Source organism: Mobula birostris, chromosome 5 (genome assembly GCF_030028105.1).
Source record: "Mobula birostris isolate sMobBir1 chromosome 5, sMobBir1.hap1, whole genome shotgun sequence".
Taxonomy (NCBI): Eukaryota; Metazoa; Chordata; class Chondrichthyes; order Myliobatiformes; family Myliobatidae; genus Mobula; species Mobula birostris.
The window spans coordinates 70,630,226-70,645,745 of NC_092374.1; positions in this window are offsets into that span (position 1 = coordinate 70,630,226).

The following is a 15,520-nucleotide window of genomic DNA, read 5'->3' on the forward strand; positions in this document are numbered from 1 at the left end:
AATATATATAGCCATTCGAAATACACATAACATTCAGAAATCAAAAAGTGAAAAACAACAGAAATATGCTGAAGTGAAAGAAGAAATTGAAAGACGATGAAACATGAACAGGGTATACATTTTCACAATGATAGTATCTGCAACTGGTATAAACCCAAAGTCACTACACAATAGTAATAAACAATTAAGTCTACACAACTATATTCATGTAAATTTCTAGAAAACCACACTACTAAACATCACCAAAATAGTCCAAAAGTTCATAACAATTGAGAAATGAGTATGTTTGGCTCTGCCTGCACCTCAGGTTTTACAAGCTTGAGCTGAGGAAAAGTAAAGAAGAATAATAATAACCTTATGGGATCTGATACATAAGGTGTGGGGAGAAGACATCCATTGATGTAAAATCAGCCATTACCACCCACCGCCACCTGGTCAAGTTTAGAACAACTTGAAACTTTTGAAGAACTACACACAGTAACATATTGTGCATCATTAAAAGCAGTGCAGTACAATGGTTCCAAAATAGAAACACAAAACTGAGTAATGAAACAAGAACACCAAAATGGCAGTAGAGATGAAAAAAAAACAAAACTGAAATCATAAGAGCAGAAATACCGTGCCTAATGGAGTATAAAAGGGATAACTTGAGCAAGAAAGTTAAGAGCAAAGCTGAGAAAATATAAAGAAAATATAAGCTCATAGAAGATATGACCAGCCTAACAAAAGCACTTTAGAGTTAGTAGATACACTACAACAAGAGCTTGGCTTGTGCAATGCCAAACTAAACAGATACATGAAATGCACCAGATGAAGAAAACAGAGTTATCAGTTCAGAAACAATGAGAAGGGTTTATGTAGAACATTGAAACTAAATTTGATGCACCAAAATGTCACAAAGCCCAGCGCAGAATTACTAATAAACACAAAGATAATGAACTTTTTCTCTAATATCTGGTCAAACAAGGTGATGCACATTCAAGAAGCAGGCTGGATTAGGACGGAAAAAGAACGCACACACACGATTGAAAAAATGCAAATACCTGAAGTTACAATGAATATGCTGAAAGACATTATAAAAATATCCACAACTGGAAAAGTACTGGAAAGGATAATATTCATAATTATTGTATTAAAAGACTTATTTGCCTTCATCTGTACCTAATAATGCATATCAACAATATTCTTTAAAATTCTGAAAAAGTGCCTGAATTTTTAACAGGTAAAACATATTTTTTACATAAAAGTGAAATCACAAAAGATCCATCAGAATATTGTCCTATTACTTGTTTACAAACTATATATAAAATTGTAACATCGTGTATCTGGCAACTAATTACCATTCACTTAACCACAATATACTTACAGAAGAGCAGAAAGAATGCTCTAAGGGTGTGAAAGGATGCAAAGAACAGCTGATAACAGATTCTGTAATTCTAAATCATGCCCAGTGGAAAGGCAGAAGTCTTTCATATTGCTATATTGACTACCAAAAGACATTTGAATCCGTCTCACACTCATGGTTAATAGGACTCCTTAATATATATGAAACCCCATTGGTTTCCTTGGTTGCATAAGTCTAGGGAATACACACTACAGTCCCACCAAACCCTTGCGATTGAGACGACTCTCCCATCCCAAACCCCAGTTTGTGTGGATGCTGTGTAATTTGCTACTCTGTTACAACTCAGTGCCAAGAAACAACAGACAGCACACTGCATATGATTAAAGGAATTATATTTATGAATTTTAACCTAACTAAAGGGTTAGTAAAGCAAAAGAGAAAAAAACAAAAACGGCCCATTATTATTAAACAGTCAAATATGCACAAGTTGGAGCTCAACTCTTCCAAAGGTCGCACATATTCACTGATCCTCAGTAGACCCCAGCACTTTGCTCCACTGAATCACGGTCCCCCACTGGGTCAAATACTATGACCAGTTCTCTCCAGCGTCTTCTCTCTTCACGCCAAACCAAAAAAAAATCCAACAGCAACCTTAGTATCCCTCACAAAACCTTCCAGTTCCTCCATCCTAACTGGATGACACACATTATTCAGCATTACTCATCTTCAACTATAAGGCAAACAGGCTGAAAGCAGAACAGACTGCTCTTACAGAACTGCTAAATGAAATACCTGCAGCATAACAGTAAAGATGTGAACCAAGGCGTTACATATATAATTTACACCCAATAATTGTGAAATTCCTGCAACATCTGATGAAGCATTGACTTACTATAATCACCTTATCCACTAACAACCAAAAAAGAACAACCACCATTATCAAAATAAACCAAGGTATTTTCCAAGGTGACTCCCAAGGTCCACTATGGTTTTGTCAAGCTTTAAATCTACTCTCTAATATACTGAAGTGGACAAATATTGGACATCAAATCAGAAAGAGCAAAATGAGCTATACCTTAAAAAACCTTCTATACATGGATGATTTGAAACTATATGACCTTCATCAGTTAAGCAAAAATACTTATTTCAGACAGTAGAACTCTATTTTAAATATATAAACATGAACTTTGGACTAGAAGAATGCAGAACATTAAAGATAAAGAAAGGTGCAACAGAACTAATAGAATACAAACCAGAGCAGCAGGATACAATGCAACTAATGGATGGGTATGAAACATATAAGTTTCTTGGATATTAACAAGTAAAGTAAAAAGATCATAGAGCGATAACGGAAGAACTCTTGACTGAATTTACTTCAAAACTTAAGAAAATCTACCAAACAGATCTCAACAGTAAAGATATAACAAAGGCAATAAACACTTTTGTTATATCTATATTAATGTATTATCTTGGCATAATATATCGGTCTAAAACTGATCTGGAAAATTCACAAAGGAAAATGAGAACAGAAATGACAAATTTCAGAAAACATTATGAACATTTGAATGACATTACCTCGGTCAGATGGGGGAAGAGGAATAACAGACATGAAAAATCTACACAACAGTCAGATAAAACTTCTAATGATATCCTTTCATCAATGAGAGCAGGAATCAGCACTCCACACAAGCACATGTAATTCTGATAAGTACACTCCACTAAACTTAAATGAGAACACAACCCAGTAAGGTGAAGAAATCATCACAACTGAAGAAAAAGTTAACCACTGGAGGAGCATGACTCTCCTTAGAAAACATCCTGCAATCTGAGCAGACTAGATGTCGACAAGGAAGTGTCAAACACATGGCTCGGAGTTGGAGGCCTCTTCCCAGAAACGAAAGGGTTTCTTGTGGTAATACTGGACCAGGTGGTTAACACAAACAAATAACAAAAATACATAGTAAAAGATCAACAAATTCAAGATGATAAATATAGAAAATGGTGAAAAAAAACCAGAAACAATTCAACACAATACAGGATCCTATTGCAGTTTAACACAATCTGATTACTTACACAGGCACAATCAAGTGACAAATATCATTCATCAAAATCTTGCTTTAAAATACAAACTCATAAAAAAAATCATACCTTACTACAAATACAAGCCTGATCCAGTTTTGGATTCAGAACACCACAAATTATATTATGACTGATCTGTTATTACAGATAGGAAAATCAATAATAACCGTCTGGATATAATAATACAAGATACACAAGAAGAGGGCAGAGCTTAGTTATGATGGTGCTAAACGATGACTTCTTTGCTTACATCTTTGGAAGCAGCTCTATTTCCATTTTTAATATCTCTATTTTTCCCTATCAGGGTTCTGCTGAAGACTCTGACCTGGATTTACACATTGACTTCGGTTCTTTACGGAAAGGGAACCGGCTCTCAAGGTTTCACGACTGGCTGTTATTCGACATTCCAAGGATGCAGCCAAAGAGTTTAGCTCACCTTCGGAGGTCCGGGATCGAAGGTTGGTGTCCTGGCAGGAAATCAGTGTGTCGTGGGAGTCGGAAGATCTTTAGCTGTGTGCCCAGAGATCCGAGCACAGAGCTCAGACAAAGCGACATAACCGACACAACGGACTTTTTAACATCGTAAAGCAGTGAGTTTATTAGGGTGAGAGAGAGCCTGTGGTATGTCGAATACCAGGTGAACGAGTAGTCTTTAGGGTACTGCAAGTCTGTGTCTTTGCTGTACACTTGGGTGCTTGATAGAGGGTGCTGATGCATTTTTCTTTGCTGGTGGGAAAGGGAGATCGTTGCTTTGCTGGTGCTTACGCACAGGAGGGGGGGAGCTGGGGTGGTGACTTTGGGATTCTAACATTTAACTGTCATTCATTCTTTGGGGGCACTTCTCTGTTTTTGTGGATGTTTGTGAAGAAAAAGCATTTCAGGATGTATATTGTATACATTTCTCTGACCTTAAATGCACCTTTGAAACCCTTTGAAACAATAGTATTAAACAATCCGGGCTACACAGTAATATTTATGTAAACCTTCAGAAAGCCACAATGCTAAGCATCACTAGAATAGTCCAAATGTACTTAGCAATTGACAAATGTGCATGCTTGGCTATGCCCATTACCTCAGGTTTTCCCAGCTTCAGCTGAGAAAAAAAATACTAATAATAAGCAATAAATATCGAGTACATGAGATGAAGTATCCTGGAGAGTGAGTCGATAGGTTGTGGGTACAGTTCAGTGATAGGGGAGTGAATTTATCTCCTCTGGTTCAGTAGCCTGATGGTTGAGGAGTAATAACTGTTCTTGAACCTTGTGGTGTGAGACCAGAGGCTCCTGTATCCTGTACATTGTTGGGTACACAGCAAAACAGGTAGCATTAATGGAAAAAGAAACTGAGTGTTTCAAGTCAAGAACATTTCAGCAGAGACAGAAATTTGAGAAGGCAAATAATGTTTATTTTGCAGAGGAGAATGGAGTGAAGTGATCAGAGGAAGAATTTGTTTGTGGAGTACAGATTTGTAGCAATTACTTGTATTATCAGGAGGGAGATCAAAATAACGCGAAGGAAACTAAACATTAAAAAAAAAGTTGCAACCACATCTGTAAGACAGAAGATGGATGGGGGGGGGCGTTCCTAATATAAGTCCAGAAATATGCAAAATTCCAGAAGATGAAGTCCTGTTCCTTGAGCTTATGCTGAGAATCACTGGAGCAATGGAGTGGAAGGGGACAAAGAATGAAACTGACTGAGATGGCAGACTGAATGGAGGGTTTCTTCAAAGCAGACCCTAAGTTACATTTGTTTTCTCCAATGCAGAGGAAGCAACATAATGAGAACTGAATTTGGGGCACTGATTGAGAAGAAGTGCAGGCAATGCTTCAAACAGGAAAGATACACAACTGGTTTAATGTTAAACGCTTCAAATCAAGCTTGGTGAATACACACTCAGAATTCCCAGGAAGGCAAATATTAGATTGAGGGGAGGGGAAGGAGGGAAATTGCTACCATTAATAGGAAAGTTAACATATTGGAGGCCCTAATGATAGATGTTTTTGGAAACAGCCAATCATTCAGAACAGTATTATCCTCTATTTTCCAAAATTACAAAATATAGCTTGCAATTGAAATTCCATACAAGTTAATAGCTGAAATTGTTATTCAATATCACAACACTTTGAACGCTTTGAGCAGACTTCCATAATCAGAGCTTTGATGGTGCTTGTGCATAGGAGGGAGAAAGTGGGAAAGGGCTTTGAGGGTTCTAAGGCTTTAACTGTCATTCATTCTTTGGAGCACACTTCTGTTTTTGTTGATGTATGCAAAGAAAAAGAATTTCAGGATGTATATTGTATATATTTCTCTGATATTAAATGGAACTATTGAACTATTGAATAATAGAAAGCCTCAGGTGTGCCAACATTTTAAGTTTAAATCTTAGTTAACATACAGTGCAAGATACATCCAAAGTTCAAGAAAGACAAAAAGGTCTTATACTATACAGCAAGGGTTAAATATAGAGAAGTTCACCTTTAAGGTAGTGCAAGTTTTAGAGAAAACAAAGGAATTTCCACTATTTTGATTTTGAACATTATACGACTTGTATCTTTTATTCTTTGACAACACACATAGCTATACTGCCTTAAATTGCTGTGTTGCTTTCAATATAACCTAATGTTCTACATTGTAGAGCTCCTTTCACTTTCGTAAATTGTGTCCATCTTCAAACAGATTTGTTTTGCCAGGATTTTCAATTCACAGATAGACATTCCGAATGGATTTATTCACCTCCTGCCAGGTGCAATTTCATTTCTGATCGATATGAATGCACATCTGTTTGTTCTCGGCATATTATAGCCTATAATTTTGTCTGAATAGAATCTAATCTCTTTGAACAAAAATGAAGTTGCTGTTTGATTTAAAACTCTGTGAAAATGTATTGTTTAATCTACCTGAAGTAATATTATTGAGTCACTACAACTGAGATATTTATGGGATGTCATTTTCATTTTTAGCACACAATCTCCTAAGTGCATATCAACTTGGATATGTCCAGTGGATCAGCACTTAAAATCTCTTGTCCATTCCTACTTAACTTTTCTTGTCAGATTTCAATCAATGCTCATGCAGTTGCATGCAAATAGCCATCAGTGACTCCAACTAGACAATTTAAATTCAGAGAAAACAACAGCATTAGGTAGAATCTATTTCAGTGGGAGCAGTAAATGAAAAGAATTTGATTCAGAAGGCAGCTGACTGATCTGTACAGAAGTGTGTCAAGCCACTTCACATGCAATGAATAACTTCCCGAATCCGGGAGCTTCTATCATAGAAGGTAAACAAAGCAACAGTTTTGATCACTCTTAAAAAGCCTAACTTGGCAAAGAAAGCAGAGTTTCTTTTTCAGTGTACATTCAAAATTCAAATTTTGAAGAAATACTTTAATTATATACAAATATCTCCCTAACACATAGTTAACAATGCGATGGGAGGTAGTGAATCATGCTTTTGTTGATTTCACCACTTACTGGATTTGTTTATAGAATGACTAAACTTAGCACAGCAGAAGGACACAGTGATTTTCATCAAATATTTTTTCTGGGGTAATTAATGTTCGCTTAAACTACCAGAATAGGAGAGCAACTCATCAGTTCAAAATGTCATTGCGAGTGCGATGTATACTGCAAGTGATCTTTAACGTGGTTGAGTTTCAGTACGTAATTGTATCAGCCATTGTTGTCAGTGGAGAGTTACTACCTTCAATATCATATAACCTGTTGATAGCTTCTCCCTCTGTCTCTCAACTTAGTAAACAAAAACAAGTAAAGTCTACAGATACTACCTTGCAATATGGTTTTTGTCATTGCTGCTTCAGGGAGTAGTATAATATCTAGTACAAAGTATAGTGAAAACTTTGTTCTCACATCAGAATGTGAGGAAGGGAGACAGTGGAGATGAAGATGCTGGCGAGTTTGATAACACTCATCAATGGTCACAATGCAATTGAGCAGTTGAGCAGAAAAGTTTCTCCATGACAATTGCACTAAAGTCATTCTGACCTGGGATGCATATTAACTAATGGGTGCGCTGAAACTGATCCTCCATCTGCTGTCCTTTAAGATGTAGGTGAGTAAGCTATAGGGGGAGTTATGCCATGAGCAGAATGAGAATGTTGCTGCTTCTCTGTCTGCACAAACCTCTTACACTTGGCATTCCATTCTGTAAGTCTACTCATTGACCATCATGAGAATCTTAAAGTCTCTTGCAAAAGATCTTAGTAGGCAATCTAATTTGATGTGATACCCAATATGAACCCCTTAGACAAAGTCATACTCTAGGTCATCGAACACATTCCATTTGTGTATTGGGTGGCTACATTGTCAGTGACTTGTGCAGATTCTGATGATACTTCTCACGGTCAGTGCTAGGGGGTCAGCACTGAATCACATAGCTCATCCTATCCAGATGCAATGCTATTTCAAGTGCTTTTGTGATATCATGTCTTTGTGAATGGGGGAGATTGGTGATACCCTTGATTTTTTCCCCCATTTCCCAAAGAACAGTGGAAAACTGGCAAATAGGAGCTGGAACAGCATGTGCCAGAAATACTAGCTTTAACTGTAATGAATGAAATGTCCACTGCCAATGTAGGCACAGCAATACTTGGCTGCACAATTACTACTTTTGCATGGCAGTTGTGGAGTGGTTCTCCACAACAGTATTCCAGACATCTCACTTCTCCCAGAAGTTCCGGGAATCTCCCGCATATTAATAGTGGCTCCCTGATGCCCATAAATTATATACAATGTCCCAGAAATTGATTTTCTTGAGAGCGAGCGTGAGAGAGAGAGAGAACGAGCGCAAGAGCAAGAAAACGAGCACGAGTGAGAGAACGCGTGCGCGAGAGAGAGAGAGAGAGAGCGAGACCGAGACCGAGAGAGTTCCAAAAAAATTCAGAGTGGCAGGGTGTTCCAAAAAAAAGAAAATATAAAACGCACGTCACCCCAGACTACACTAAAGTGGACCCCTGCCTAATAGGGGTCAAAAATAATGACAGTGTTGCTCACTGCACTGTTTGCAACAGTGACTTTTCTATTGCCCATGGTGGGTTAAGACTGTAAAAGGCATGTTGAGGTGAGTTTAACAGGTGTCATTCGTTCATTAGCGTAGCTAACATTATTTAAACTAGCTGGCTAGCTGCTAAGGAGCTACTCTATTGCAGACATCCCACTTCTCCCAGAAGTTCCGGAAGCCTCCTGCAAATTGATGGTGTTACCTCCTTGAAATGAGTTTTTTGCAGAATGGGATGTCTGAGTATTCACTTGCTGGGTAGCATTTATATACATGCCCACCAATGAGTGATATTAATGTTGGTCCAGCCCAGCCTGGCCTCCAGTCGTCCTGGGCCCTCTGGGTTCTTAGTGATGTGCAAACCCATGAAGCAAAACCAGGTAGAGTAACTCCTACTCTACTGTATGTTTTCTCCACTCACTTTTACTGTTCAGGCATCTCCTGCCACCTGTGAAGCAGTCCCATTGGTCTTGCTAAACACCTCTGAACATACAAGACCAAAATGGAAGGAAGCAACTCTTGATCTCAAATGACTGAGAAGGTGATTGGAGTGCCATTGTTATCACAAAGAGTATAACAGTTAACTTTCAAGATTTATTTTGCTTGAGAACAAGTAAGCGCAAGGCTATGTATTGGACTTAGCTAAAAAGATTAACAGATTCACTTGTCTGGATGAAGCAAATTTACTTTCTCTGGTTGAAGAAGTAAGGAAATGGAACACAATCTTAAAATTAGATCTAAGTCATTCAGGAATGAAATAAGAAAAGTGTTTTCTCACACAAACAGTACATAAACTCTGACCTTTTCCTTTCAAAGTATTTTATCCTAAGCTCCACTAAAACATTCAAGCCCCGATTTCAGCCAGTTCTGGTTATCCAGGAAAATTGTTCAAATGTAGTTCAATGAGTTTAAGGTACTGCTGCCTCATGATATAATTCAATGGCAGTTCAGGCCTAAAAGGCTGAAAGTTGATTTGGTGATGAACTCACTGAAGAGTGTCCAGATCTAATGTTCCAGAGTGATGAGTTCAAATCCACATCCCCAACACCAGATGCGGTATTTAACTCTAACTAATTAAATAAAACTCAAATAGTTGACTGATGTCCTTTAGGGGAAAGGAATCCCGAACTAAAGTGATGACATGTGATTCTAGGCCGAGAGAGAGAACTGGTTTTGAAGTGTCTTATCAAGTCAAGAATGTGTCTCACCCTCATCTTCTCTACATATAGTAAGGATGGGTAATGAATGTTTGTCAATAATATCAACAGCTTCTGAATGAATAGAAAATTGCCCTTCTTATGTCACCATAAAATAACAAACTTAAAAATTAAAATTTGAAAGATACCAATATCAGTTAAAAAAACACAACTATCATGAAGGTAATAAGTTCTAAATTGTAAACGTTTTAAACATTTGTCAATTGCTTTACTTTTTAGTTACATTTCTTCACAGGATAAATGAGAACAGTTGAGTGATAAGTCATAGTTCTGCAAAGATAGCAATATCACACTGTGAATGAATGCACAAGGGAAATCCATTATAAACACGTCTGTTAAGACTTACTGAAAGTGTTGGTATTCACCTTGTTCTTGTCACAAGTGGAAATGGGAATGTAATACAGGGATTCAAATGCAGGAACCATAACCATAACATCATATCCGTAGTGCATGTGCAGGTTTCAAGGTGTCAAATGGCTCTTTTTGATACAAACTATTTCCATCTATCATGCTGGAGGGATATCATTTTTCAGAATTAAAACACATTGATTTCTCATTGCAAAATAGGGCTTGAAGCCATTGTGAATTATGTTTGTTTTTGGATCATAATATCAGGATTGAGCAACTAACTTTGGGACCAACCTATGCCATGTTCCTGAGGATTGGAGGGTGGCTAATGTAACCCTACTTTTTAAAAAAGGAGGGAGAGAGAAACCAGGGAATTATAGACCGGTTAGCCTAACATCGGTGGTGGGGAAACTGCTAGAGTCAATTATCAAAGATGTGATAGCAGCACATTTGGAAAGCGGTGAAATCATCGGACAAAGTCAGCATGGATTTGTGAAAGGAAAATCATGTCTGACGAATCTCACAGAATTTTTTGAGGATGTAACTAGTAGAGTGGATAGGGGAGAACCAGTGGATGTGGTATATTTGGATTTTCAAAAGGCTTTTGACAAGGTCCCACACAGGAGATTAGTGTGCAAACTTAAAGCACACGGTATTGGGGGTAAGGTATTGATGTGGATGGAGAATTGGTTGGCAGACAGGAAGCAAAGAATGGGAATAAACGGGACCTTTTCAGAATGGCAGGCAGTGACTAGTGGGATACCGCAAGGCTCAGTGCTGGGACCCCAGTTGTTTACAATATATATTAATGACTTGGATGAGGGAATTAAATGCAGCACCTCCAAGTCTGCGGATGACACGAAGCTGGGTGGCAGTGTTAGCTGTGAGGAGGATGCTAAGAGGATGCAGGGTGACTTGGATAGGTTGGGTGAGTGGGCAAATTCATGGCAGATGCAATTTAATGTGGATAAATGTGAAGTTATCCACTTTGGTGGCACAAACAGGAAAACAGATTATTATCTGAATGGTGGCCGATTAGGAAAAGGGGAGGTGCAACGAGACCTGGGTGTCATTATACACCAGTCATTGAAAGTGGGCATGCAGGTACAGCAGGCGGTGAAAAAGGCAAATGGTATGCTGGCAATTATAGCAAGAGGATTTGAGTACAGGAGCAAGGAGGTACTACTGCAGTTGTACAAGGCCTTGGTGAGACCACACCTGGAGTATTGTGTACAGTTTTGGTCCCCTAATCTGAGGAAAGACATCCTTGCCATAGAGGGAGTACAAAGAAGGTTCACCAGATTGATTCCTGGGATGGCAGGACTTTCATATGAAGAAAGACTGGATGAACTAGGCTTATACTCGTTGGAATTTGGAAGATTGAGGGGGGATCTGATTGAAACATATAAAATCCTAAAGGGATTGGACAGGCTAGATGCAGGAAGATTGTTCCCGATGTTGGGGAAGTCCAGAACGAGGGGTCACAGTTTGAGGATAAAGGGGAAGCCTTTTAGGACCGAGATTAGGAAAAAACTTCTTCACACAGAGTGGTGAATCTGTGGAATTCTCTGCCACAGGAAGCAGTTGAGGCCAGTTCATTGGCTATATTTAAGAGGGAGTTAGATATGGCCCTTGTGGCTAAAGGGATCAGGGGTATGGAGGGAAGGCTGGTGCAGGGTTCTGAGTTGGATGATCAGCCATGATCATACTGAATAGCGGTGCAGGCTCGAAGGGCCGAATGGCCTACTCCTGCACCTATTTTCTATGTTTCTATATTTCTATGTTCAGCCCAGTATTTCAAACAGCCCAGCAACAATAAACTTGTTTAAGCAGACAGTGACTATTGACTACACCAATAGCAGCCCTGTCTTAGAAACCAAGGGCAAGATGGCTAAGTACTGTGAGGAGGATGCTCAGTTTTTTTTCCATTTTGGCAGCAGCCTTATCATCGATTTTTAGAGACACCACTGGAGATTGCTGAAATGAATTTGATTTATCTCACTTCTAAACATGCCAGGACATGCACACATAAATTGCCCTGCAATGGCAATTTTGTTCTTCATTTTACCCTGAGTTTCCTGAACGTTATCTGCAAAGTCAATCAGGGTGATACACACCACAGATTGTGCCACAAGCATTGTAGATTCCAGCTCATTAAATACATTATTCACGTAGAAGTAGTTCAGCAGGTCCGTTTCAATAAGCTTCTTCAGTCAAATGATTTTAATTCACCTGAGTGCAATTGAACAAACTTATGATTTGACATGTGCCAATAAGTCTCAGAATATACAAATATAGCCTAACTTTTCTCGCCTGGTTTAGTGCAGAATGAGGCTTATCTTTCCATTTAAAGCTGTAATCAGGTTGGGTTAGTTTTATATTTTACATTTTACAAAGCTGCCTTAAGTAAAGTCTAATCTCATACAATGTTGAAGACCATATTTCTACTGTTCACTGGAAATCGTTCACAAAAAGTTCATTGAGATTAACTAACTGATGGAAAAAAGCATGTGATTAAATGCGTGCATGCTCAAAAAAGACATGAGAATCAACTTGAAAAGTCATAAGATACAATGGTAGAGAATATGGAAGTATCTCAGATTGCTGTGATAAGGTAGTAAGATTTACTTTGTAGCTTTGTATGACTGTTGTGGATTTTTAAAAAATGTAAGTCAGAACATGAGCTAACATGATATATCATTAACAGTAACAAACTGTTAGCTTCGATGATTTTGAATATTATTAATACTTAGATTCATTGAATATTTTATAATAAATGTGAAAAACATCACTATCATTTACATGAGCGTGTATTAACATATAATTTCTGGCATATACATTTTATTAGTATAAAATGATTTGTATAAAATCTCCTCTTCAATTTTACTGAAGTTGCATGCCATTAATACTAAATCACTTCACTTATCACGTACTGTTCATTGTCTCCATTGTGTCATGCTTCAGGGTTTGATTCTATTCATAAAAGGAGAACTGGTAGAACTAAACTAACTGAGAATATATTAGTTTGCAAGAAAACTGAAAATAATGCACAGAAATACTGAAGCAAATGAAATTCATAAGAAGGATACAATAAACAATAATGTTCAAAATACTTTTGACTTCTGACCTGAGCACCAAAGATTAAGAAAGCTACAAGACTGGAAATAAAGCTTCCAGCAAAATAAATAAATAAATTACAATTCTATGATGCATCTGAAAACCATTAATTTTACTAATAAACATTCAATTAAAGTTTCCAGTTAATAGGCTCACACATTCCAAGGAATCCTTGGTTTATGGTATTCCGTAAGGTGGCGATGTGCTCCAACACATCAGCCTCTCTGAGAATAACCAAAGGTGTTATTACCTTTTTTTAAACATCTCTTTTATGAATGCGAGATGATGCTGAACACCCAGAACTTCAAGCACTGGCTGGCCTACTCTGTCAGTGAATTGTTCACTGGTGGAGGAGCTGGACAGTTCAGACCGTGTTGCTGCCTGCAACAGGGAGGGGCCAGAGCTGATGCTTGAGGCAGTGAGTAATCTAAGAGCAAGTGAGTGTCTTAAACATTTTTCTTGTGGTCACCAGATTCTGCTGTATAATAGTAAAATGGAATGCTGTAAGTCCAGTTCACTGGAGTGACCGATGGTGGGGGAGTTGCGTGGTGTTGGTTGTACCATACAGTAAGCCTCATGTTGCAGTGATCTGTTTACCTGCTGCCGAGGAGAGAGGAAACAGAGTCGGTGCTCAGAGGTAGTTTGGTGTAGCATTCATGCTGGCAACAGTGTTACCTTCAGTGTTTGCTGGGTGGAAGACAAGCTGGATTGCATTTGTCTGCAGATTGCTGCGGGCTTGTTCTTGCTGACAACAGTTATGGATGCAGGGACCTGGGCTATGTTATTCTTTTTGTGTGACTGTATATTTACTGCTATCCTATATGCACTATATGTGCCTTGTGCTGTGTATGATTGTTAGTATTATGTTTTGCACCTTGGCCGCAGACACTGTTTTGTTTGGCTGTATTAATCCCTGGTTGAATGACAATTGTACTTGAACTTCTTCAAGACAGCATTGAACAAATAACAACTACAATTCCCAACATGCACCTGTGCATACAATACTAAACCAAAATAATGGAACAAATCTTATCCAGTCCATCAACATGGATTGCTCCAGTTTAAGTGGAGACCTGAGATTATGAGGACCCTCAGTCCTCGTTTATTCTCAGTTAGTACTGCATGCATTAAAAAATGATACAATGTTCCTCCGGTCTGATATCACAGAAACACAAGACAGACCAAGACTAAAACTGACAAAAAACACATAATTATAACATATAGTTACAACAGTGCAAAACAATACCATAATTTGATAAGAGCAGACCATGGGCACGGTAAAAAAAAGTCTCAAAGTCCCGATAACCCATCATCTCACACAGACGGTAGAAGGGAGAAACTCTCCCTGCCATTAGCTTCCAGTGCTGCAAACTTGCCGATGCAGCATCCTGGAAGCACCCAACCACAGTCCGACTCTGAGTCCGTCCAAAAACTTCGAGCGCCAATGAGCCCTCCATCACTGAGCACCAAGCACCATCTCTGCAGAGCGCTTCGACCCTGGCCCCGGCCGCCAAGCAAAAGGCAAAGCCAAGGATTTAGGGTCTTCCCCTCCACAGATTTTGGTTCACACAGCAGCGGCGGCAGCGAAACAGGTACTTCAGAAGTTTCAGCAGATGTTCCTCTATGCTCTCACATCTGCCTCCATCAAATCAGGATTGTGCACGGCATCCTACTTGGCAGATTACAGATATTCATCACCGGAGAGGCCGCGTGTGCTGCATTGCGCCGCCATCTTCTCCTCCCGCCGTGAAAGACAGTTTATAATAATATGCATGAGTTCCTTAGTGCAAAGAGGATGAAGTTGAACTTGTGAGGTGCAAACAAGCAATATTACCAAGTTGCCTATCACAGTAGGTTTCAAAAATCTAATGAAACCATCTAGGATATGCCCTCTTCTCATTTCTACCAACAGGTTGGATTACAGAAGCCTGAAGATACAACCTCAACATTTTAGGAACAGCTTTTTCCACTCTACCATCAAATTCCTGAATGGTCTAGATTCAAAATGCATTTATTATCAAAGTATGTATGCAGTATACAATCCTGAGATTTACCTTCCCCACAGGCAACTACAAAACAAAGAAAACCCTGGAACCCATTCAAAGAAAATCATCAAGCCCACCCCGCCCCATGTACAAACAAAAGAAGTTGTGCAAACATCAGAAAAGGAGAAAAAGCACAGAATATAAAACATAAAACTGAGAGCCAAGACATATTCAGACAAACTCAGTTCATTTCAATCTAGCTCTGTCATTCGTTATCCACGAACTCATGAACACAGCCTCACCATTTTGCACTGATTTAGATATTTCTGTTTCGTATTGTACGTTATAATATTTTTATGTATTACACTGTGCTGCTGCCTCAAAACAACAAATTTCACAACATATGTCAA